Source organism: Schistocerca americana, chromosome X (genome assembly GCF_021461395.2).
Source record: "Schistocerca americana isolate TAMUIC-IGC-003095 chromosome X, iqSchAmer2.1, whole genome shotgun sequence".
Taxonomy (NCBI): Eukaryota; Metazoa; Arthropoda; class Insecta; order Orthoptera; family Acrididae; genus Schistocerca; species Schistocerca americana.
The window spans coordinates 949,335,361-949,362,568 of NC_060130.1; the positions used below are offsets into that span (position 1 = coordinate 949,335,361).

At 44.4% G+C, this 27,208-nt stretch overlaps 1 protein-coding gene across 1 annotated transcript in view; it reads right to left on the bottom strand.

The window, feature by feature from the left end:
* Nucleotides 1-27,208, bottom strand: part of LOC124556828 — a 554,569-nt gene that overhangs the window by 65,390 nt on the left and 461,971 nt on the right. The window lies entirely within an intron of this gene.

Here is a 27,208-nt window from a genome sequence, read left to right on the forward strand (position 1 = left end):
ATTTTTCAAACGATAAAGGACTGTGTCATATACGTACTGAAACGCATTAAGTTGGCTGAACTCTTCACGTAGCCTTCACCAAGTGGCCCTCAGAGCTGAACGTCCCATCAGACGGACGGATCACCTTCAATAGTGTCACATGCCCTCACTTCTTGAGACACCGTGGAGAGGTTTAGAATTGAACCAAGGCATTGGCGCAAAGGCTGCTGATCAGAAACTGACGCTGCCACCTCTCCTCCCCTTGTTGGCCAAATATTGACAGTGAAAACTTCACCCATCACCAGGACGCCTCGAGCTCCACCGCATAGGCCCGTGTCTCGCTTCGAATGAACGAGTGAAGGTCGCCTAGACCACTTTAGGATAGTACGCTTTGCGTGTATTAGAAGCGTCTGGCCATTACGTGCGTTCTAAAAGATCGTTAACAGTATTTCAACCGTAGATTCGTATTCTGGAGGTGCAGGATTCCGACCTCTGGCGGCACGGTACTAGTTCTACAAATTTAAGTGATTTAAAATGGAGTGATCATATAAAGTTGATCGTCGGTAAAGCAGATGCCAGATTGCGATTCATTGGAAGAATCCTAAGGAAATGCAATCCGAAAACAAAGGAAGTAGGTTACAGTACACTTGTTCGCCACTGCTTGAATATTGCTCACCAGTGTGGGATCCGTACCAGATAGGGTTGATACAAGAGATAGAGAAGATTCAACGGAGAGCAGCGCGCTTCGTTACAGGATCATTTAGTAATCGCGAAAGCGTTACGGAGATGATAGATAAACTCCAGTGGAAGACTCTGCAGGAGAGACGCTCGGTAGCTCGGTACGGGCTTTTGTTGAAGTTTCGAGAACATACCTTCACCGAGGAGTCAAGCAGTATATTGTTCCCTCTTACGTATATCTCGCGAAGGGACCACGAAGATAAAATTAGAGGGATTAGAGCCCACACAGAGGCAACAATACGAGACTGGAATAGAAGGGAGAACCGATAGAGGTACTCAAGGTACCCTCCGCCACACACCGTCAGGTGGCTTGCGGAGTATGGATGTAGATGTAGATGTAGATGTAAATGCCGGGATGATTCCTTTGAAAGGGCACGGCAGACTTCCTTCCCCGTCCTTCCCTAATCTGATGAGACCGATGACTTCACTGTTTCGTTCAAAAAAATGGTTCAAATGGCTCTGAGCACTATGGGACTCAACTTCTGAGGTCATTAGTCCCCTAGAACTTAGATCTAGTTAAACCTAACTAACCTAAGGACATCACACACATCCATGCCCGAGGCAGGATTCGAACCTGCGAACGTAGCGGTCGTGCGGTTCTAGACTGTAGCGCCTAGAACCGCTCGGCCACTCCGGCCGGCCCAGATGAGTAGGGTTCAACGTCTCGTTGACATTGACGTCATTAGAGACGGGGCACAAGTTCGGACTGTGTCAAGGATGGGGAAGAAGACCGACTGCGCCCTGTCAAAGGAGCCATCCCAGCATTTGCCTGGAGCAATTTAGGGATACCACGGAAAGCCTAAATCTGGATGGCCTGACGCGCATTTGAACCGTCGTCCTCACGCACCCGAGTCCAGTGTGCTAACCACTGCACCTCCTCGCTCGTTGACATTTTGTCCGGTGAGTTTGCTGAAGGAGCTATTATTGTGAGAAAAATGTAATACTGGCAGTGTGAGTGACGTCATGGCGCGGGAAGTAGGCCGCGAAATTTTTGTAGGCGTGCGCTGGGGCCGGCGTGGGCTCGTCCGCGGCCGCGGCGGGCATGAGTAAGCTGCCGCCAGCACGCACGCAGCCAGCAACCCCTTCCCAGGCTGCGCGGCGCTGCACTTTATTTTTGCCGGCCCCTCCGTTCGTGATGACGCATCATCGATCTCTTTCAGAAATAAGAATGGAAATGCTCGCTGCTACAAATTTTAAAACGCGCTTGCAACGGCGCGGACACACACACAGAGCCGCACAGTTAGCCACTTTTCTCTCCCCTGTCATTTTCTTCCATCTTCCTGGAACTTTCTTCTTTTATTCCACTTTTTATCCACCGAACGTAGCGGTGCAGCAGCTAAGATACGAATGTTATTCAGATCCTCGAGGTTTGCCGCGATTTAGGTTTCGAGCGGATTTACTAAATCAGCCGGACGAATGCTGAGATGGTTCCATCCAAAAGACGGCTACCGATTTCCTGGCCCGTCGAAATTGTTTTCTTACGATGTACGGATAGTATTTCGTCAGATGAGTTTTAATGGAACTTAAACGGCTGATATTTACGACCAATATATCGTTGAACACGTGAAACACAACTACTGAGATAAAACCCACTTATGTTCCACGGCCAAAAGTGAAATTACAGCACACGGAGAAAGGGAAATATCTTCGATAATGTCACCACACGTGTAAGCCACATTCACGAAAACGGTAGTTGTATCGCGCTTGTTATTAATTTAATCGTCAGTAACAAAATACAGTTTTAAGTATTAACGATCCTTCCGTTTAGTAAGGCGTGATTGTAAAATACTCATATGGCTCTGAGCACTATGGGACTTAAAATCTGAGGTCATCAGTCCCTTGGCTTAGAACTACTGAAACCTAACTAACCTAAGGACATCACACACATCCATGCCCGAGTCAGGATTCGAACCTGCGACCGTAGCTGCAGCGCGGTTACGGACTGAAGCGCCTAGAAACGCTTGGCCACAGCGGCCGGATGTAAAATACTAACACAAACTATTTCTAGTAGGATGAAACCACAGGTAGAAGCCGACACGTGGGATTTCCACATAAATTTAGGAACATGCGAATTACATTCGGAGATTGATTAAAAGAGAGAGAGAGAGAGAGAGAGAGAGAGAGAGAGACCTACATTTGTAGCATCTGTAGTTATAGGAAGATGTTTCTGAGAATGATGGCTGGGAGTCACTCTCTGAAATCTCGAAGTTGTTGGAACGTACGGCCTCGTAAACTCCTCTGTGATACGCAAGATCTCTCTTGTAGCGTCTGCCGGTGGAGATCGTTGAACATCTCCGTATCGATCTCGCGCTTATCTAACGATCCCGTGACGAAACGAACCGTTCTTCTTTCTATCTGCTCTATTGCTTCTATTAATCCAACCTGGTAAGTGTTTCAACTTGCACAAAAACCTGACTGATGTTATAAGATTCGAGAGACATGAAAGGAGTTAATAGTTGAGAAAGGGATGAGACAGCGTAGAAGTAAAGGAAAGTACTATGAAATTGGGAAGAAGATAAGAAACAAAAGTTTTATGGCTTTGCAATTCTCTCATGGACGGCAAAGGAATTGGAACAACACTTGGCGAAATAGATAGTCTCATGGGAAGAGATTATAAGATAAATATAAAGAACTGTAACAAGGGTATCGGAATGTAGTTGAGTTAAATCAGGTGACGTTGAAGAAATTACGTTACGGAAGCAGAGGCTAAAAGTGGCATACTAATTTTGATATTTGTGCAGCAAAATAACTGGGGAATCTCGAAGTACAGAAAAGATCAAAAGTAAACAGAGAATGGCGAGAAATGTTTTACTTAAGAAGGGAAATTTGTTAATATTGAATATAATTGTAGATTTTAGGACGTCTTTTCTGAAATAAGTTGATAGCGTATACTTCTGTGTGGAAGCGAAACGTGGACGATAAACAGTGGAGAAGGTACGAGAATAGAAACGTGGCAAATTTGGTGATAGCTTTCAAGCGTGAAATCATCAACTATTTTGTATTTCTAAGAATTACGACCAATTGACGAACGCCAGTATTGCAAACGTACGAAGTCGATTACAACTTTAGCACCCAGAGGCTTATGCGTTCTACGACCGGGAAACTTACAATGAGACCATAGTGCAAGTAGTAGTAGTGGTGGTAGTAGTAGTAGCCGTCTTCTGTCCAAAGACTAGTTTGACGCAATCTATTGGTGCATGCTGAATAATTATGCCTCCGAACTTTTCATATGAAAAACTCTTAAACCTTTTTAAATAAAACAACTGTTTCTAACATTCTACATTTTTATTCTTTCCGTCTACAAATTTGCAGCCCTCTGTTGCAAGAGCAATCCCAATTTTAGCGTGTAACATGTCTGTCTGTAACGTAACTATGTCGGTGCGTGAGAAACAGCGTGCAGTAATCGAGTTTCGAATTTGAAGAGTTGGTCCACACATGGAGCACCCTATTCTTCAGCATGACACCGTCAGACCACACACGAACTCTTCGACATCTGCAACAATCCGCCACCTTGTGTTCACACTCATCGACCATCCTACATACTCGTACAGTCCCGTCTTGACTCCACACGAATTTGATCTTTTTCCAAAACTTAAAGAACACATTGGAAGACTTCGCTGTGATAGTGTAGAAGAGGTGAAAGCAGAGGTGAAGTTGGTGGCTCCTTCAATAAAGTCAAACATTCTACAATGACGGTATCAACAAACTGGTCTCTCGGTGGGAGAAATATTTTAGTCGCCAAGGTGGCTATATCGAGAAATACATATGTAGATACGAAGAATAAGGACGTAGAATGTTAACAATGCCTGTTTTATTTAAACAGCTATAAGAATTTTCACATAAAAAATGCGGAGGCTTTAATTTTCAGCAGGCCCTCGTAGATCCATTTAAACCTGCTTGCTATATTTATTCCTTGGTCTGCCTCTACAATTTGTACCGCCAACACTTCTTCCGTTAACGAACTGGCGATTTCTTGGTGCTCAGGATATGTCCTATTAACGTAGCCCTTCTTTTAGAAGCCGGCCGGTGTGGCCGTGCGGTTCTAGGCGCTTCAGTCTGGAACCGCGTGACCGCTACGTCGCAGGTTCGAATCCTGCTTCGGGCATGGATGTGTGTGATGTCCTTAGGTTAGTTAGGTTTAAGTAGCTCTAAGTTCTAGGGAACTGATGACCACAGATGTTAAGTCCCATAGTGCTCAGAAACATTTGAACCATTTGAAACTTCTTTTAGACAAGTTGTGCCACAGATTTCTTTTTCTCCAGTTCTCTTCAACATCTCCTCATTAGTTGTTCCATCTACCCGTGTAATTTTCACCGTTTTTCTGCAGCGTAACATTTCAAAAGTTTCTATTGTACCCGTTCTACCTCGGCCATCAACATTTATTTTGCTGCAAAAATAGCAAAACTCATCCACTCCTTTTACTGTCTCATTTCCTTACCTAATTCTGTCACAATCACCTGATTTAATTTACCTACATTCCATTATCATAGCTATATTTTTGTTGATGTTAATCTTAAAATTTCGGCCGGCCGGTGTGGCCGCGCGGTTCTAGGCGCTTCAGTCTGGAACCGCGCGACTGCTACTGTCGCAGGTTCGAATCTTGCCTCGGGCATGGATGTGTCTGATGTCCTTAGGTTAGTTAGGTTTAAGTAGTTCTAAGTTCTAGGGGACTGATGACCCCTGATGTTAAGTCACGTAGAGCTCAGAGCCAGCCAGTCTTAAAATGTCTTTTCGAGACTGTATCCACTCCATTAAACTGCTCTTTCAAGTTCTTTGCTTCTCTGACAAAACTGCAATGTCATAGGCAAACCGCCAAATATTTATTTCTTCTCCTCGAACTTTAATTCTCTTTCCAAATTTTTCCCTTGTTTCCTTTACTGCTTGCTCAGTGTACAATCTGAGCAAATCTGGAACAGGTTACAACCTGTCTCACTCCCTTCTTAACTAATGCCGCGACCGTATAAATAAATACTCAAGTATCCTTTTCCCCAGTAGGCTATTTTTGCAACGTCACTGTTCGGTTCGTCATATGGGAAGCTACGCTTCCCACTCACGATCTGTAACAGAACAGGAAGAAGTCTAATATGTGGCGGAGAAGCGCTGTCACTCACACAGTTTTCCGAGTGTGGCCGCAGGCGGCAGACGATGTAAATTGGAGGCGCCGGCAGATACGTACGGATTTCCGTGTAAAACCGTTCCCCAGACGCTTGCATATCGATCAGGCGAAACGGCACGAAGAGGAGGCTCCCCTCCTCCATTGAGAAGCGAGGTCCTCCCCTAAATTAAAAATTCGCGCGGCGCGGCCAGTTTGCTCTCGCGCCGCTGACCGCTTATTGTCGCTTCATTATCGGCCCCGGGTGCCACTTCTGCCAGTCTCCTCAATTAACGCTACTTTAATGGACAGCCGGAGACTTTTTAGGAGTGCAAATTTGATATGCACTCGGAAGGTTTCTTCCTCCTTTTCAAACTATTGGCATAATTTGCGAGGAGGAGGAGGAATACTAAGGAGAGGGTCAACACGGGCTGCAGAGGGAGAGAGGCGGCATCCCGGCCGGCAGCAGGCATATGGCAGAGGACAGAGGACAGAGGAGCTGGCTTCTGTTCCCAGCACGACCAATCGACCTGGGAAGGCAGCAGCGGCCCTGGTTTCGAACTACGACCGCGAGAGCCGTGTGCTAAACGCGTTCGCCTCCAACGAAGGATCTACATCTACATCCATACTCCGCAAGCCACCTGATGTTGTGTCGCGGAGGGTACCTTGAGTAACTATATCGGTTCTCCCTTCTATTCCAGTCTCGTTTTGTTCGTGGAAAGAAGGATTGTCGGTATGCCTCTGTGTGGGCTCTAATCTCTGATTTTATCCTCGTGGTCTCTTCGCGTGATACACGTAGGAGGGGGCAATATACTGCTTGACTCTTCGGTGAAGGTATGTTCTCGAAACTTCGACAAAAGCCCGTACCGAGTCTTGAGCGTCTCTCCTGCAGAGTCTTCCACTGGAGTTTGTCTATCATCTCCGTAACACTTCGCGATTACTAAATGATTCTGTAACGAAGCGCGCTGCTCTCCGTTGGATCTTCTCTATCTCTTCTACCTTATCTGGTACGGATCCCACACTGCTGAGCAGTATTCAAGCAGTGGGTGAACAAGCGTACTGTAACCTACTTCCTTTGTTTTCGGATTGCATTTCCTTAGGATTCTTCCAATGAATCTCAGTCTGGCATCTGCTTTACCGACGATCAACTTTATATGATCATTCCATTTTAAATCACTCCTAATGCGTACTCCCAGACAATTTATGGAATTAACTGCTTCCAGTTGCTGACCTGCTATATTGTAGCTAAATGATAAGGGATCTATCTTTCTATGTATTCGCAGCACATTACACTTGTCTACATTGAGATTCAATTGCCATTCCCTGCACCATGCGTCAATTCGCTGAAGATCCTCCTGCATTTAAGTACAATTTTCCAATGTTACAACCTCTCGATATACCACAGCGTCATCCGCAGAAAGCCTCAGTGAACTTCCGATGGCCGGCCGCGGTGGTCTCGCGGTTCTAGGCGCGCAGTCCGGAACCGCGCGACTGCTACGGTCGCAGGTTCGAATCCTGCCTCGGGCATGGATGTGTGTGACGTCCTTAGGTTAGTTAGGTTTAAGTAGTTCTAAGTTCTAGGGGACTGATGACCACAGCTGTTAAGTCCCATAGTGTTCAGAGCCATTTGAACTTCCGATGTCATCAACAAGGTCATTTATGTATATTGTGAATAGCAACGGTCCTACGACACTCCCCTACGGCACACCCGAAATCACTCTTACTTCGGAAGACTTCTCTCCATTGAGAATGACATGCTGCGTTCTGTTATCTAGGAAATCTTCAATCCAATCACACAATTGGTCTGATATTCCATATGCTCTTACTTTGTTCATTAAACGACTGTGGGGAACTGTATCGAACGCCTTGCGGAAGTCAAGCAACACGGCATCTACCTGTGAATCCGTGTCTATGGCCCTCTGAGTCTCGTGGACGAATAGCGCGAGCTGGGTTTCACACGATGAAGCAGTGGTCAGTCTCCATCGGTGAATCTTCTGCGATTCAGTGAGGGGTTAGGTTCATACTTCTTTAGTCTTAACAGCGACTACAGAGGACGACAAATGTGTTTCGTTGGCTGCTTTCCCGTGTTGGTTCAAATGGCTCTGAGCTGTATGTGACTGAACATCTGAGATCATCAGTCCCCTAGAACTTAGAACTACTTAAACCTAACTAACCTAAGGACATCACACACATCCATGCCCGACGCAGGATTCGAACCTGCGACCGTAGCGGTCGCGCGGTTCCAGACTGTAGCGTCTAGAATCGCTCGGCCACACCGGCCGGCTTTCCCGAGTTGTTTTAGCACGCAAACCGGGCAGGCATTTCATTCTCTCCTGGCATGTCTAATCGAAAACTCGAAAGTTGACTAGGACACTTCTCACTGAATTCACAAGACTGATGCTTTAAAGACTCTGACAGGAAATGCAAGTAGAGGAGTACATAAAACTTGCTGTAATCTCTCGGATTTACCAAAACACATCCGCAGATGTGAAAGTTACACGCGCTAAAGATGACCTCTGAAACAGATGGCGCACTCTGTGATCGAATCCTTCTAATGGAAGTCAGTGAGATTAGTGTTTATCGTCTCGCAGGTGATGAGGTCAATAGAGAGACAGCACAGCCTCGCCATGGGGACCGATAACGATACAAATCGGCAGCGTTCTTTCTAAAGAACCATCCCGGAATTTTCGTTATCCGATTTAGGGAACCCATGAAAACTTAAATCTGGACTGCCCAACTGGGATTTGTACTACTGTCCTCCCGGAGACGGGCTCGGTATCTAACCAATGTGCCACGCCTCTCGGTTTTTAGTGGAAATTTCAGGAATGCACCGTAAAAGATTTTGTTACACACAATCAGGGGTCCCTGTGATTCATTCCCTTCAGCTACAGTTATCAGCAATGACTCATGTCGTCATATGCGGTCAGTTACTCTACCTCTTCGATTTATTGCGTTGTATAAGAGGCTTCTTTCCGTCACAGGGCGTCTTCACTCCGTACTCCGCCAATTCACTTCATCTTCAACAGCCACATTTCTAATCATTTCCTTCGCGTCAACCCCACTGTCCACGATTTGCAACCATACAGGGCTGTTTCGAAAACATGGGCTTTCATGAATTACATTGGTCCCCAAGGCCTACAGTTTCTGATGTTATCGGCAGTCTCTTTTTACAGAAACCTGTTTTTTTTCTCGTACAGTCCATACTGCTACACTGCCGGGGAAAAACGCAACACCCCAACGACTGTATTCAGTGGCACTGAGTGCATAATGAGGGCATACTGAGGGATTACAGTGATAGTGGTTATCTTGTCTCGGTCATAGGCGATCAGATGACGCTGAGGAGACCTGTCTGTGAGCCTTCTGGTTTGACTCTGCAGGCAGCACCTACGCAGAATGAAGAGGTGAATAGTGTGCTCAACATTCCTTCTAGGGTACAACCATGTCCCGCTGAAGAATACGTACTCCTGTTGAACAACTTCAGCCATTTGAACAGAGTCGTATTATGGTCCTGTGGGAAGCTAGATGGACGTATCGACCAGTTTCCGCGCATGCTGGAGCCAATGAGTCGGTGATGTGACGCTGCTTTCAGTAATGGTCTGTGGAACAACCCTACACTGGCAGTCGACGTTATGGACGTCTACGCAGTACAGAAGCACATCTAGATCGACGCAATATGAGAGCAGCAGTGGCCCGAAGAACGTCATCCATGGAAAAATCTGGACACATGTTGCACCTGATGTGTTACCAAGCACCACTCGCAGCACGACTAAGATCACGTGGGCATTCGACAGGGTACCACTGACACCACTTTATTCTCCTGTCGCGAAACGGTCGACTGGAGGATGGAATGCCACTTTATAGTCTTCAGTGACAGCCTGTATGCGAGTAATGAACGTACACGTTTGAGGTGTAGACCTGGCGACCGGGCTATTCACGAGTGTATTCGCCCGCGACAGACAGGTCCCTCCCAAGCTTCGTGGTGAGGGGGGCCCTCAGTTACAACTCGCGGTCACATTTGGTGTTTCTGCAGGGTAAAGTAACCAATACCCGCTACATTGCACAGATTGTTATTCCCGTGCTACCGCCATTTCTTCGACAGGGGGGTGATGTGCTTTTTCAGCAGAACAACGCACGTCCACGTACGGCTGCTGCGATGCAAGTGCTCTTCAACTGCCGTTTCCAGTAAGAATTCGTTCTCCAGAGACTACAAAAACCTTTTGCTGGACTGTAACAAAAGGTGTAATATGATTGGGACGATCTATCTCAGGTTTCCGTTCGGCACCTTTATTATCGTTTGCTTGCGAGAATGCACGCCTGCATTGCCGCCAAACGAGGGTACACTGTGTATTGATGCGACTGTTTGGGCACCCTTTACTTGGCATATGGTCTGAATTTGCTATCATACGCTCCTACAATGACGAACTACCTGCCATATCACAATGCCCTATTCCCTGAGGAAGTTGTATTTCTTTGCGGCAGTGTACGTTTTCCATTTATTCTATTTCCGAGAGTTTCTTCTACAAGTTCAACATTTAGCCAGCCGGCGTGTCCAACCGCTGGGCACACCATTACCCTAGCTCTTCTGTATTCCTGAGCGTATTGTAGGCACGAGTTAGCACTCACGTCACTTCGGAAAGCAGCCGACTCAGTCGCTAGCAACTAGCTACATCGTCAGCTGATCACGGTGAGGTGTGAGGAGAGGGTGGAAGACTTGGTGACAATCACGCGGCTTCTGCCGACGACACATTCCGAGAGGGGCGGCCAGCAAGGCGCCGTGCGCATTGTTCTGCCCCCACCACTTCTCCCCCCGCTTCTTTTTTTAAACTTTTTTTCCCTTCGAGGATCACGGACCGGTCCTTTAATCACATTCATTCCTCGCCTGCCGCCACTCGGCACTCGTGTTTTATTCTCTTCGTTTTGTTTCTTCTCTATTGAGAATCTTTTTTTATACGCCCTCACCTAATAACAATTCTATGCCGAGGTATCCTCACTCACGCACGCCATTCACCAGTCGGAGAGAAAATCTTCCGAGGCCAGATGGCCGCCCGCGGGCAAAAACATAAAAGCTTTAAAGCTGCTCTATAATTATGAGTTCCCTTCTTTATTCCTTTTGGGGTGTGGAAACATATGTTTAGTTTAGGTGTTTGAAGGGCGGAACGGAGACGCATTGTGGCTCGCGAGTACAACGAAATCTCGGCGCCTTATTCGAAGCGAAAAAAAAAAGGCCGAGGCGTTTAAAAGTGTGACGACATTGGGAAAGTTTGCGGTCGGAGGAGGTACAGCCAGCCTGCAGTGACATCTCAGTGCGCCCGCGATGAATATATTTCCGGGCTTTTAAAATTTATTTCTCCGAGACTGTGCACCACGGACCGTCGAGGCATTTGCAAGAATCGTTCCGACCGTAACTCTCGACTCATTTTTTCTCTTTCCAGCCAAAAATAACTCAAAACTACTGCCTTCATTAAGCTGCAAAGTGACAGACACTATCTGCACGTACGAAAGTTAATTTCCGTACCTAACGCCCCGGCTATCCGCGGGACGTTAAAGCATAGCGCGAAAGAGAAAACAAGAACGAAATCCACCAGTAATGCCAATTAAAAGATATAGACGCAGTGAGTATTTTGTCCACACGCATTTCAGTTATGGTCGGTCTCAGATTATACGGTTTCTCAAGAGTATTCGGAAAAATTTCAAACGAACATGTAGACCACAGATTTATAATATGTAACCGGATTCTAGGAGCTGTAAAGTTTTCTGTTGCTTTCCCATTTCGTGCAGTATTGTTTCAGCATGTCTACAGAAACTGAATTCGGTAACGCAATGCCATCAAGTACCTTTCTTGACGTGCTAGTCGCTGACGAGTAATGCCGTAATTCCAGGTAGACTAAGTATCCATACGCAAACGCCATCCAGTTAAAGCTGCTGTCATAAGACGGTGAATTTTTCTGTCTGGCTAAACCCAGCGCTATTCACACAGAGAAAAAAAATAATTCGAAATAACCAGGACATTCTGACATCGACTAATTTTAACTCAAACAATTCTGCACTTGTCCCTGTTGCTCTTACAGAAACTACGATCGCTAGTAGACGTTTCGGCTGGGGCTTCATAATGAGAATGCAGGAACGCGCTTTCCCTCCTCATATATTCTGGCTTCTACTCGATGTCAGCGAAGCAAGGACGTCATGCCGGTAATTTCCTCGAATTTTACAAATTTTCCAACAGTGGAGTATTACTTGTAAACATGTAATCTAGCAAAAGACATGGAAATCTAAATTACTGAACAGTTTCTAGCTCTTTCTCAAATACATCGTGAAAACATCCTATGTTGCTGTGCAGGAGTTGATTTGGGCACTACTGAAAATCTAGATCTACGTTATTCCAAGTAAATTTGAGACTCTACTGCACAGATTTAACCCTAAATGACTACTTGTTGTGGATACATTGGCCACAGCAGAATATTCCACAACTGGAAATAAGTATAGAGTAAGAACAGTTAAAGGATTTTTATAATTCAAGGAACGGAAAAAATGAAGAAAGAAAAGAAAACTGAAGTCCGGTCATTTCGAGTATGTTACAGAAGATGAAGCACGAGGCCAATTCAGTTTCACTGAAGGAACACTCCCAGCGTTGGCTCAACTGAAAAAAAAAAAAAATACTGTGTCAGACTGAAATCGGTTTGGACGAAAAGGAAATAGAAATATGATCCTCGTGAATGTAACTCTTTCACCATACAGTGGAGTGTGTGCTGTTTTGAAGTTTTTGGTAGTTCAAAATTGTGTGCCGGACAGGGATTCGAACCTGGAAATTTGATTTTCGCGGGCAGTGGTTTTGGAGGCTTTTTTTCATAATTTTGTTTAACAAATTAGATGTTGCGACTGAGCTATTCAGGCACGACCAACTACCATCCCTCATATCTTTAGATTTTTGGAAACAATCTCCTAGGCCGTCGCAACGCAATTTCTCCACAATACTCTCGCATTGTATGCAGGAGAACTTCTGTGAAGTTTCGGAAAGAGGAGAGAGATGACATCGGAAGTACAGTCGCGAGTCGTGCTGGATGGGTTTGTAGACAAGAACATCGCCCGCCGAAGGCAAGGTTCCGCTTTCGAATCCCTGTCGGACACACGGTTTTTATCTGTCAGGAAGATTCAAATGAGGCATTGAGTGAAAAGTTAGTAAAGAACACCAGAGAAGACACGGTTTGAAGAGATAAGCACAGCGGTTACACAGGCTTCAAGAGAAATTGGTCGTACATCCTGCTGGCTAAAGTATGTGGACAAAGATAAGAGTCTAGCTGGTGTGAAATCAACGAGTGCTCCATACAAGGGAATCAGATCGCCAAACTGCGAGACAGTGCGAACAAAAATCCGAGTAAACTGCGAACATCTCGGTGGAATGAGGAACGGGAGGCTGAGGGCGTTTGAAAATAATGTAGATTAGTTTAGAACAGGAAGTTGAGGGCAGTTTGTTTTCTCGTATTTTACATATGGCGTATCGATACGAGTAAAATATAAGGGAAAGACAACATTCTGTGTAATATGGCACCGTACATCGCTTATAATCTCATCCGGCTACGCGTTTCATACGAAGAAATAAAACCGAAAAATATAAGCAAAGGCCGGGAATGAGGCGAGGAGTGGCAGTGACCAGGTGGGGCTGCGCCGGCCACAATGCGAGTCGTTAGGGCCTCCCCTTCCCTGCTCTTAATTACGCCACCGGCAAACCTTGTGACATTTCACTTCAAAATGAACAGCTAACTACTTTCGCGTCGAACTTGGCCGGGAGGACTTTTTTTCTATTTTTATCTTCTCTACTGTCACCTCGCTGCAGCCCTAGTGAACTACAGCCGCAAACCACGGGTCGCAGTTTCTTACACACGTTTCACAATATTTTATCAAGCGTAAAATAAAATCATTAAAAAGAATCGTATTTCAGAAGCAACAAAGCCGATCATGAAACAAACCTTAATCTACCAGTTTCGATTAACCAGACACCATCAGGTACCGTATCAGCAGCTCTTGGTGGTTCTGAAGAACGGTATGGTATTTCTAAAATCAAGGGGTAGTCATAAAGTTTCAATCACGACATCGAAAATAGTAAAGTTAGGTAATGAGCTTTTCGTATGTTGGTAGGTATACGTCTGCAGTCGTGGCACACAGTGAAATCCCCTTGTAGAGTACCGTAGCACATCGCTAGAGAGCCAAAATAAAACAGCGCAGTCCGTAGATAAAGAGGAGTACGTGCTCGTATTTACCAGCTGTGCAGCGACATCGAAGCAAAATGTAAAGCAACATGCCTGGCTACAGATTGCTGACTCAGTACTACGTTATACGTTTGGAAGTTTTATTCTTTAAGGTAATGAAGTCTGGAGGGATGCCGCAGAAACTTTTTCATTCCTCGACATAAAAGGCCAGATGAAGTAACGCGTGCACGTCTCAGCTCCAACAGCAGCACGCTTAGTTAGGCACTGTGCTGTTCTGGAATGGCTACTGCTTTACTCTGAATAGTAAAACCGGATATCGACAAAGACGTTGTGTTCATGCGTCATCTACCTCTAGATAATACTTCATAAGCTACTAGACCGTGCGTGTCGGAGAGTAATTTGTACCAATGTTGACGACTTTCTGTCTTATTTAATTCGCGTATGATGCAATGGAACAATGACTATCTATATGCCTTATACGTGTCGAAATCTCTCTAAGCTTACTCTCAGGATCTTTTTGCTAGATATAATTACAATGGTGTCATCAGAATCGTCGCAGATTATAACTAGAATACAGGTTCTCTAAATTTACACAACTGTGTTTCGCAAGAACAGCGTCATCTTGCTCCCACAGTTTCCCATTTAAGTTCCACGCTCACTCCTCTTATACCTTCATCTGCTGCGCCCATCTGATACGATCTTACCACCTGGTCCCTGAGTTCGTTCGCTACCTACGGCCATTCGCACTTTAAAACAGCGAGCAGCACACTAAAACCTCACCGTACCAGCGTCTTGTATGCTCACTTCCAAAAATCCTTCCAAAAGATCCGTTTGCCTTCCCTAACACCTATTTCATATGTTTTATTTCAAATCGTTTCTTAGTATTATTCTGAAATAAAGTATTAAAAAGTACCTATGCATATCTACAAACGCCGGCCGCAGTGGCCATGCGGTTCTAGGCGCTACAGTCTAGAACCGCGCGACCGCTACGTTCGTAGGTTCGAATCCTGCCTCGGGCATGGATGTGTGTGATGTCCTTAGGTTAGTTAGGTTTAAGTAGTTCTAAGTTCTAGGGGACTGATGACCAAAGAAGTTAAGTCCCATAGTGATGAGAGCCATTTGAACCATTTTTTATCTACAAACGCCTGGTATTAGAATCCAAGCGAGTGGAGAATGAAAGAATAAACTTTATGACAGTAAAAGAATAACGTTATTAAAAATGATACATGTGAAACCAAAATTTGATGCTGGGTGACATGCAATTCCGTGCTGCTCCACCTGGTGCACTGTAGCATTCTTGGATCCTCCTTAGCATGCTGTCCGAAATGTCGCTGCTCAGACTCGTTCCACTCTCTGAGGATTCCCGTGACACCACATGGCAATGTTCAACTAGGCCCCAAGCATTCTCGATTGGTTTCATGCTATCACATAGCGCACGCTATATTCCACTCTGTTGATGTCTGCCTTCCGGGGATGAGGGGGGGGGGGGGCAAGGTGTTCCTGAGGTGTACGCAGAATGTTCGTGTGTTATCATCTTGAAAGCCAGCTCGTCGCCGAAATGTTGACTGCAGGGCTAGACCATAGGTTGGAGGAGCCTGTCCTGATACTGCACATCCTACAATTTTCCTCGATATCGATGACAGGCCTCCAACATCCGTACACGATACCGGCCCAAAACATGGCAGATCCACATCCAGAGACGAGCATTGATACCTGGCCACCTCCACACTCTTCTAGGACGACAATCAACCACCAGACAAACCATGCATTCGTCAGAGAAGACTACCCGCTGTAGGTAGCAGTCATCAGCTGGTACTGTTGGCTGCGAGTGACCACTTCAATGCTTAGCCTCTCACGATAGCTACTGAATGTTCGAAAGACGTCGCTGTGATGTTCGCTAGGCTACGGTCACGGTGGCACCGACATCGGTTGGCTCCATCTACGACCGACATCGGCCGAGGATGGCTGATCTTTCTGAATCTGTACGCCTGTACGTGCGCGGTCACAATGTAGTCGATCCCATCGCCCGAACGAACAGACTTCGGACGACACTCGGTGAAATTCAGATCAATTTGTTTTCTTCGGTCGAATCGGCCGGCGTTCGTGCACACGAAAGTAGACTTTGAGAAATTGAAGTTTAGGTAAGAAGGAAGGAGTTTGTGGCATCCAGAAGACGAAAAACACCATAATCGGGATTTAGCTCGGAATCTATGGGCGGAAATCGCAATTTCATTGGAAACCACAAGTAGGCAAAATTTTTATCGGAAATTCTTATTTTCCTGCCACTCCAGGGTTAGGACTAGGCCTTGTTCCGGTCTCACCATCTCGTGCTCGGTTTCTCACAATTCTCTTGCCCCCTGGTTTATAATTCGTTGCTAGTTTAGGAAATTTTATCGGAAACATTAGGCGTAAATTACAAGCTTAAAAAATAATTTGTTCGAGTAAGAGGGGTGGCGTATCGTATGCTTAAAGATACTAAATTAAACTCCACCCGAACAGGCCATGAAGTCCCAACGAGACCGACCGGATGCCGTGTCATCCTCAGCGCACAGGCGTCACTGGATGGGGATATGGAGGGGCATGTGGTCAGCACACCGCTCTCCCGGGCCGTATGTCAGTTAACGAGACCAGATCCGCTACTTCTCAGTCAAGTAGCTTCTCGGTTTCCATCTCAAGGGCTGAGTGCATCGCGCTTGCCAACAGCGCCCGGCAGACTGGATGGTCACGAATCCAAGAGCTAGCCCAGCCCGACAGCAGTTGACTTCGGTGATCTGACGGGAACTGGTGCTTAAAGATACTAGTGAAACATATTTGGGTTGTGGCAGGTGGACGTCGGCTGTCTACAATTTATTATTACTGATTACTGCAGTTTTTATATCAGAAGGGTGATGATTCTGTTATGTGAGATGATTTGCGAATGTGTGTGTTTCGACTTTTTGCTGAATTTATTAGAAGTTGTGAAGAGTGTTTGTAATCTCGTTCTTCAATGTCACCACGAATAATCTCCAGTATGTAATAGAACGTTTGTCTCTTCATCTCATGTATTAATAACGGTCGTTGGGTTATTCCAACAATTGAGGAAAGAGTGTACAGTAAACGCCACATTCTTTTCGAAACAGATGTAGTTTATTCACACGCATTCGGTGGCGTTTTATGATCAAAACCGGAGTGCAGCACTCGTCGGCAAGCACAAGGGCGTCGTGGCATCCATCCCGCCAAAGGAGGTTAAAGTAGATCCTAACCTCCTTGACAGAGCAGATTCTAACCTAACATAACATGACCTCCTCGATCCCGCCCCCAAAAAGGACAAAAGACATCGGACGCAATGTAATCAAGCTGTCGGCCGACGTAACTGGACGGCCTCTGGCAATTAATTCTGCTTACCGTTATCGGTGCCACTCCGAACACGGCCTAGGTTCGGCGGGAAACATCATGCTGAAAACACTTCGTGCCGTAATCTGACAATCCTCTCACTATCATAGCTTGAAATCTCTGTACGTCCTTTTTTTTTTTTACCTTAGAAGTTAAGTCCCATAGTGCTCAGAGCCATTTGAACCAACCTTCTTTTTAGCGATGGTCGAGGGACTCGGCTGTTCTATTGATGATGTCAAATTAAACATCTTTCAGCCGTCGGTTTTCAACGTTATTTTATTAGGCAACCAGTTTAGGTGCTTTATTATGCTATCTTCAGGCCCCTGACCGACGTGAAGGAATAATCTACCTCGCTTGTGATCGAAGTAGGGGCCAGCAATACTGGTATTAGTAGAAGTGGTATTAGTAGAAGTTGTCACTGCAGCAAGTAGATATCTGTTAATACCAGTACTGCTGGCCCCTGCTTCGATCACAAGCGAGGTAGATTATTCCTACACGTCGGTCAGGGGCCTGAAGACGGCGCAATAAAGCGCTGAAACTGGTTGCCTAATAAAATAACGTTGAAAACCGACGGCTGAAAGGTGTTTAATTTGACATCATCAAAGCTTGAAATGTCCATTGGAGACATGTTGACAGACTGGACAATGTATCCTAAATGGCTCCAAGCAAATGGGATGGTTCCTTTGAAAGGCCACGGCTCATTTCCTTCCCCATGGTCAAACAGTTAGAGCTTGTGGACTGGCAAGACAGCCAATCCACTAGGAGGGAGCCGAAAGGCACGCGTTTAAGCTCACGCAGGCTGGCGTGAGGTCTGGAACAGGTAAAGTAATTGAGACTAGCAAATAAAGTACGTAGCTGCTGGAATACTTAACTTTAATCCATAATTGGTGAACATAGCTCTTGACGGTACATGTTTTACAGCATCAATAGTAACTGGTAATGGCGCCGTGCTAGGTCGTAGCAAATGACGTAGCTGAAGGCTATGCTAACTATCGTCTCGGCAAATGAGAGCGTAATTTGTCAGTGAATCATCGCTAGCAAAGTCGGCTGTACAACTGGGGCGAGTGCTAGGAAGTGTCTCTAGACCTACCGTGTGGCGGCGCTCGGTCTGCAATCACTGATAGTGGCGACACGCGGGTCCAATGTATACTAACGGACCGCGGCCGATTTAAAGGCTACCACCTAACAAGTGTGGTGTCTGGCGGTGACACCACAGTTAGAGCTTGTGCTCCGTCTATAATGACCTCGTTGTTGACGGGACGTTAAACACTAATTTTCCTTCTTTTTTGACGGTATAGACAAACCACACTGTCCTGTTCACGATTGGAGATAAAAAGTTCTCTTGTCAACTGCACAAAGAATGAAGGTTTACTTTTACGTCCATTGCATATCTGACTGTGTGTAGCGATTTTCTGACGTCAAAAGAGTGGTGAGAGAGAAGTTTCTAATAGAAAATCACAAACTGTGCGAGTCATGAGGGTTACTCACTCAAATATACAGTGCAGTTACAGAATTATACAAGATGGATGCGTACGTTATTAACAGTCATTAGCGAGTAAGCAGTTCGTCACATCACTGCGCCTTGTAGTCGTCTCTGCGGTGTCCTTACTGCTTAACTTAACTCACCGCCTCTCTCCCACCCCCAGCCACTAGTCAACGTTTACGGGTATGCGTGGCGGGGGGAGTGGAGGCGGGGAACCGAGTTTGACAGGGAATCAGAACCACAGTACAGTTGACTCTTGCATACACACAAAAAGCACCGACTGTGGATCGAATGGCTGCTGACACACTGCTGCTCTACCATCGAGCCAAAATATGGGATAGCTGAAATTCGAAGACTTGCTGGCTCGCATTTGGAGTTTCGCCTTTCCAGACGACCAGCTGATTGCGTAGGCATATATCCGCAAGTAGTTGGCCTACTTCTATCGTCGTCGTTGTCGTATGTTCCCCAATGCGTAGAATGGTCACAGCCGTATCTCCTTTCTTGTCAAGGAGGAGGTGCTGACTGCTAACCTAGCATGTTATCGTAACTGCCACTACTTGAACCCAAGCCTACTAGTAGACTTTTAAACGTCACTCCAAAGTGGCAGGAGTCGGGGTTATTAGCAAAACATTCAAACCTGCCGCAATACTTGACCCAAGTACAGGACGATATTTCACGAGCGGAAACGCGCATATCCCGTGCTTCGGCTCCGGCACACAGTTTACTCGGTTGGGATCTGCAGTGAAAGTTGCCTTTCTGCAACAGCGTGCTCTTTGCCTCACGAATTCCTGTGTAATTGTCCTTGACAATATGTAGCTTTATACAAGACAGTATTTTACAACCAACGGCGTGATCACAAGCGTTTCAGCATCTAACAAAATTAATCACTCAGGTCTTCGTCGGGAGTTAAAAACATCGAAACTTGCACCTTTGCGTGGTATTTTTCTTTTACTCTGAACAACTAAACGTTGACCTAGCTTACCTCAGTTCTAATACCAGAAGTGTTCCACAAAAGATGAAGCGTCCAAATCTTATCTTATTTATGTTTTAAAAATCGGTACTTACTCCTCGTCTTGTTTATAGTCTAGTTGCGCTGTCCGTCTAATGTAAAAATATAACGGCATTTTTCTTTTTCTTTTTTGCTTTCCTTGAGAGTAAAGTTAATGTAAGACGACATTTTCGGAGGCAGTAAAACTGTAGTTGAGATGGTGGAGCACTTCTCACTTTAAGCATGGTGGTTGTAACTAAACTTTCGCTACTTGCGAAGGTCCTCATGAAAAACGAATGATCGTAGGACAATGAAAGTTTGTGGAAACTTTTGTAAGGACATGCGGAAGATAGACAGCGAATAAACCATTGAAAGAAACACATTTTGCTTTCCACATGAGAGAGGAACATATGTTAATTGCGTGCCATGTTTGTGTTCCAGGTTACAAATGTTGCTCAATGTCACGAACACCTACATCCATCCACAACAGCCTGGAACCGCACTAGAGATACGACTTCACAGTTGTTCGCAGCACTTTTCGAACGGCAGACCATAGAAGTTTCAGCTGTCGTGACACAGTTCGCTCACTGCTTGAAGATCGCACATTGCTTCCAGAATTCTCAGCCATCAGCAACTTCTTCAACAATTTGTGGCGCAATTGGCCGGCAGCGTGTCGCTGGAGCAATTTCCAAATCGCCAGCTAATTCGAACTTCGGAATCATGTTCTTCAACCCCGATGTGGAAAGAGGACCTCTCCGTATACCTTTAATGTGTCGATACTCTTGAAGAGCAACAGTACTATTGCTGTTTTAGCTTTACTAGTAAAGCCGTGCTCACCTTGTCCAGACCCGTGTTGATTGTCTGCAACTGTAATGCTCACTGATGCTTGTGCTTCAGTACTACGTAGCCGTACCAATACCGCCGCCTAACGGCAAGCTATCACACTAACACTATCAATGCGCATTCTGCAGAGCACAGTATGAACATCGTTTTTATAAAGTTGTGTACCCTTACGGGACATAGCTTTCCGTCCCCCAAGTAGTGAAAGTTTAATTTTAATCACCCTGAATATCACCAAATTCATTAAGGCTTTGGCATCGTGAACTCAGAGCACTTTTGAAAAAGAAAAAAACTGTCAATTCGGCAGGTACAGACCGTCAACAAATCGGGTGTCTAATTTCAAAATCCAGTTGTGAACTTGTGCTCAGTCATTCCGAGGAATCGGATAAAATATGACATTTTGGAAATTTAACGCTGAATAAATAAATAATGGGAACACAGTAGTGCATCCATAAAAGGTATTAGGAATATAATTTAAAAACGAGGGAAAAAAGGAAAATGCACTAAATGCACTGTATCATGATAGATGGCGGCTACAAGGTGTCAGCCAAACCTGTTCCCTTTGCGGCACTTAAATGTTGTACACACGTATGATAGCAGCATGAAGCCGCAGCTATTGCAAGTAAGAGAAGCTGACGGCTTCCTCGGTGCCGACGTCCGACTAAAAAAAAAGTAAAATTGCCCGCGCCCTTGAGATAGTGGCTCTCGCGTGGACCGGCGGCCTGTATTTATTACCGAATTACCACCTCGTTAATGCGTAGCGCCTGTTTACTGAGATTTATGGCCAGAAACGATTTAAAACAGCTGCTTTAATTGAAAGTATAATCCAAGATTAGACTGGCCCCTTTGCGTTAGGGTGAAATCGCTCGTCTGCCAACTCTTTTGAACGAGAAACCGCGAAGCCTCTCTGCGATTCATCTCGCCTCAGACATTTCCTTTTCCCGCCGGGGAGAGGAAAAAAGAAGAAATCAAAAATAAACCACCGAATATTTCGCTTTTCGGATCCAAAAACCCACGCTGCAGGAGAGTTTTTACAGGAGAGGGTATTAACACCGATTGCGAAGCTTAGCCAAAGGTGATCCGCGGATGCTGTAGGTTCCTCCCGGGTGTAATTTGATGGCCAGGCGGCGTACCTTCTGTCTGAAAGTCGTCTTCCCTCGAAATTCCCTTCTTCGTGTACTCGGCCGACAGCCGAACAGAATTCTTCACAAAAATTTACTTCTTGCTCAGAACGATCAAACTTAGGCTCGGATTTAGTTTTCCAATTTAAATACTTTGTTGTTGTTCCCAGTCGGATTAATTATAATTTAAAATCGCTGACAGTTGTTTTTCCCAACGCAAAACAGAGCAAGAAAATTTCTGCAGAGGATATCTATTTTTACTTCTCATTTAATTAGCTTTACAGTAGATACTCGTCGTCGTTTCCCCGTACATATTTTTTTTTCGGAATCTTTGTCCAAGGATGAGTTGAACCATACAAGGGAATTTTTCATATCTTTCCGACCTATTTTTTCACATTTCTTCAAATTATTCACGAACAATAAGCGTGATATGTCGGCGTTAAGACTCTGAATGTAGATGTAAATTCATCGGAAATTTTTACGCGTAAGTGTAAAAACGTTCTTCTCATTAGCTCTGCCTCATGTGGCCATCTTTTTCCGATTTTTGCGCTAACTGTCTCCTTCTTATGTATTATAGTCGCGCGGACTAGCCGTACGGTCTGGGGCGTCTTGCACGGTTCGCGCGGCTCCCCCCGTCGGAGGTTCGAGTCCTCCCTCGGGCATGTGTGTGTGTGTCTGTGTGTTGTCCTTAGCGTAAGTCAGTTTAAGTTAGATTAAATAGTGTGCAAGCCTAGGGACCGATGCCCTCAGTAGTTTGGTCCTATAGTCCTTACCACAAATTCCCAATTTCTTACGTATAACAGTGTCTACAGTCCTCTGCTTGGTGTTCTATTTCTCTCTCCAATACTTTCCCATAATTTTAGTCATGTTCAATTTCTGACGAGATTATCAAACCGTATATAAATTCAGTTTTCAGATGTATCTAACATTACAAAGGTTTACTCTACTTCATTTCTTGTGTGGCTGAAATCGGGTGTTGATATTTGGAAGAGAATGGGGACCAAATCCGTCGTTCCCTCATCAAAGGAAAGATTGCAGGATTCGTTGCTTAGCGGAGGCCATTACAAAAGACAATAGCAATAAGATATATTTGAAAAAACTGTCTATTTGTGGATTTTTCATTGCTTTTCAAACCGAATACGCTTCACTGCAGGTTTCTATGAATGAAGTTGTGTAGTGTTTCACAAGGATTTCAGCACTTCCTACCTCTTACAAATTTTAATTTGTAAGAGAACTTACTTCGACCCAATTTTACAATCTCTTGATGCTTTTCATCGTCGATTATAACATAGGAACCGCATAACCCATTTTCTGGGTTGATAACATTAGTAATACAAAAAGAAAACAAGCAATATTCCCCTCTCAAAGCTTCTCTTTTTAGCTTTCAGAGTTTTCATGTGCTCTGCAATTATTGCAATGTGTCGTATTCACAGATGTCATAACAAAAATTTTGTTTCGTTAATTTTTTATCGACATTTAAATAATGTGCCTGCTAAAGAACTGGGTCTAAAATATTTACATCTTTCAGTACCTTAAAACAAAGCAATAAATGTCATCAGCAAAGTCTTTTCTGACTGCTGCGGTGCAGCATAGGAGGCAAATCTTCCTACCGCGAAACTGCTTCCGATTTCTCCTCGTAGTATTCTCCTTCATTGCATTAAGACGATTTTCTCTATGTTCAGTTCACTTAGATGATTTTGTTTTTGTCGTCTCACCGTAATTTTTCTGCAATTTACTTGATGAATTTCAGGAAAATATTTACTATATTCTACAATTTGATTAAGATGGAATGTAAAAAATTGTACGAATTGAGGGAATTAGCATTAAACGTGTTGCTGGAAGGGGCTCTCTGTCAAAGTGTGAACACTTCTTGCTTTTAATTTTATTAATCAGTAGCATTTCTGTGTTTCTATATGAAATCATAATCGGTGCTATATGCGATATTTCGTGAGTATTTCTGGTAACTACAGAACCGATCACAATACGAAAAAACTGATGAAATGTTAAGAAACAACATGCTCTAACCACAGTTAATCACTCAGAAAAACAGGCTAAAGTGCGCATACCCCGTTAGCCTAACGCTGAGGTACTTCTACTACATCATTAGATTACAGGCATATTCATGTCATTACCTGAAATACGGTACTGTTTTTAAAAAATAGCCCTGAATTCGTTGCAGTGTCAATTATATTTTAGTGCTGACTACCAGAACATTTATAAATGAAGTAATCTCAACTTTATTTCAGACGTATTTGGTTCTCACTTACGGGCGTTTCAACGTCACGTGGTTCCCTTGAGATATTACTCGGGATTTCGTCCTTTCAACTGCTGGGATAAGTTTTGTGCCTGGAATTGTAAGGCTCTCTCCAACGACTTTCGCAAGCAGGCGCCAAACATCTGTTTTTCTCATATTTATATGTCTTCTTAATTATGTTCAAATGTTTGAATTAATGCGCACAACGACCCGATTGGCAAACGTCAATGCTTACCTCGCAGTACCCTTACAATCTTTTCAGACTGTTTCTGACCACCCTGTAAATGAACTGAACTAGAAAGGGGTAATGCCCATCAAAGTCAACATCTGATAACTGTCTACCAGTCTTGGAGCCAGTTGCCTCTACTCACAAGAATATCCTTTTTCGTCGCAAGATAGTGAGCAAGTGAAATACGTGGAATTGACACGGATTTCAGAAGTGTTGTATGAAGTCTAGTAGCAGTAGATGGAACAGAGGTAACACTTGTCAAAAAGTTTGTGTGTGTATGCTTTTTTTCCGACGCTGCAGCTGCTGTCGTGGGAAGAATGTAGCACAACACTCGGAATACTGCAGCGTTAAAGCGTTGATTTGTGCCACGGGGAACATTGTACACAGATAGTTACTCGCTTTCCCTGCATCGCGCAGGACTGTGAAGCGTGGTAGATTACTTGTTCTCGATATAAGTGGATGGGTCTGAAGAAGGCGATGTTTCAGTTTTTTGTGCGCCTCTAGCAATCTCTTGGCCAGGGGCCCCAGCATTCATATCGCCGTGCCTAATTCTGTTAGGACGCTACAGTAAATGTAACACTCACTTCTTCTTTGGCTCGTATTATTCACGTCTCGCTGCAAGCATCTATATGCTCACGTAGAGGTGAAGTGCCCACCAGGGGTGAAGCAGTACCTGCACTTTGCAATTAGAAAGAGGAAAATATTAAAGTTTATGGTTTTGAATATTTCTTGAAAACGACTGCCAACAACCATTCCGTAATTTTTTCTGCACCAGCACTCAGCTGCTTAATTGCATTTTGTTTTAAATACCGGCCTCAGTTTGTAGCATCATCTCATCTTAGGGTCTAACACTCACTCATTCCTTTTTATTATCTGCACCTGTACGTTGTTCTATATTATTCTTACATTGATTCTCACATTTTACAATTTTCTTTTTCATTATACGCTTTTTCAACTGACTTGTAGTTTTATTGTAAATTTTTTATTCTTTTCCTACTTCTGGAGTCAATGTTTTCCGCAACGTCTTGTAATAATTTTTAACACCGGATGCATGAAGTGGCATTACTTATATCTCTGCTCTGGCTTGTTGCTCATAACAAGCATCTGTGGGTGGATACTCTTGGACACACGGCATTTTATGCAAGGATATCTGTTTAGTACAGTAGGCGTTTAGCAATTCAGCTGCGGCAGTAATTATACGGATTTCGATGTGAATATGATATGCTATAATATGTAATTAATATTTCATCATTTCTTAGTATTAATTTATACCACCTATGTATAATTGATTGGACTTCATGTATTTATAGTTGTTTCACGTTTTGTCTTGACGTAAACGGATACAGTACTGATGGTGTAAACCGAAGCCGGTAGTTATCAGGAAAGACAACTAAACAGATACGTCTCATGTACGGTTCAGGGAGCCCTCTGCCAAACACTTATGCGTGAATTGCACAGTGGTTATGTAAACGTAGATGTATTAAAAAGCTAATGCTTTTGACTAGTATCGCGTGTTCAAATTGTCTTTGACGTTAGTTAACATGCAGTGTGGAATTTGTCTGTAGTAGCTGACTTTTCTGCTATGTGGTTATTACCTCGTCTCACATCCATGAAGGTACGGAACACGAAATGTGAATGTACGACATAGTGAACACACAAAGAATCCTACTTTGTGGCACAGTTAACAGAGAAGTTACGATGAATACCTTTGGCGTAATGGTATAGTTATAATACAACTTTCTCGGCACTAGAGTATTAAAATAATTAAATTAATAACATTGACGTGAGTTCTAGGAAAACAAATGTGGGAAACTCCTGCATGTAACAGAGTTTTTACGAGTCGCATACCCAACGGGCAGCTGACATACAATGGGGAAAAAGAACGGAGGGAAGATAAAGAATTAATCTCTTATACAATGAGCAAGCAGGCACGTATGAGTCAAGTAACAGTTTGAGTACTTCTGGCTCAGAATAGGCGAACTCTGAGCCGACATCCGAGGAAATATGAATGGCCCTCAGAGCGTATTTGCGTCTTCGCTCGTTCCTGTCTGTTTTCACAATGGAGGAAGTACGTGGCACATGTGAATCCACTCTATTCCTCCCAAATGTTGTTTCTGTTCGTACACTGCCAACATCACTAAACCCGGGTTGTGCCCAGTAGAAGTACCGGGCTCGAATCCTATTAGTGCACATTTTTATCGTCACAGGATACGTGGCGGGGCATAAAGGGTGTGAGACACTGCTTACATCAACAACAAAAATCTGTTCTCAAATCGAAGTTTGTACTGAACAGCACAGTGTTTAATAGGCACGGATCTCCCTTGCCTTCCTCCAGCCTTACAACTGATTTATCCAGCCAGTCATAGTGAGACGCACAGATTAACATGGACTCCGAACTACGGTCAACTTGACATTTTCTGCGTTAAAAAATCAGTGCCAAAGATGAAAGAAGCGATGAGAGACAGACTTATCGACGACTCACCCTCGGACCGGGGCCCAAACTGGAGATGCAATTTTCTCCCACCTCCAAGATTCGAACCAGTTGCCTCCGGATAGAGCGCCACCACACAAGCGTGCGTTTGCTCACTCCGCTACGGAGGAGGGTCGATATGAATATCATGGAGCCTTAGCAACTTTTTACATGTGATGCTGCGGAAGACTGCTAAAGATTATGTGGGTAGATCGGAAAAATAATGAAGATGAGCTGAATCGCATTGAGGGGAAAAGAAATCTATTGTAGGACTTGACTAAAAGAACAAGTCGGTTGACAGGACATATAGTGAGGTATCAAGGAATCTTCAGTTTCGTAATGGACGCAGATATATGTGGAAAAATTATAGAGTGAAACCAAAGCTTGATAACAGTAAGCAGATTCAAGTCGAAGTAGCTTGCAGTGGATATGCAGAGA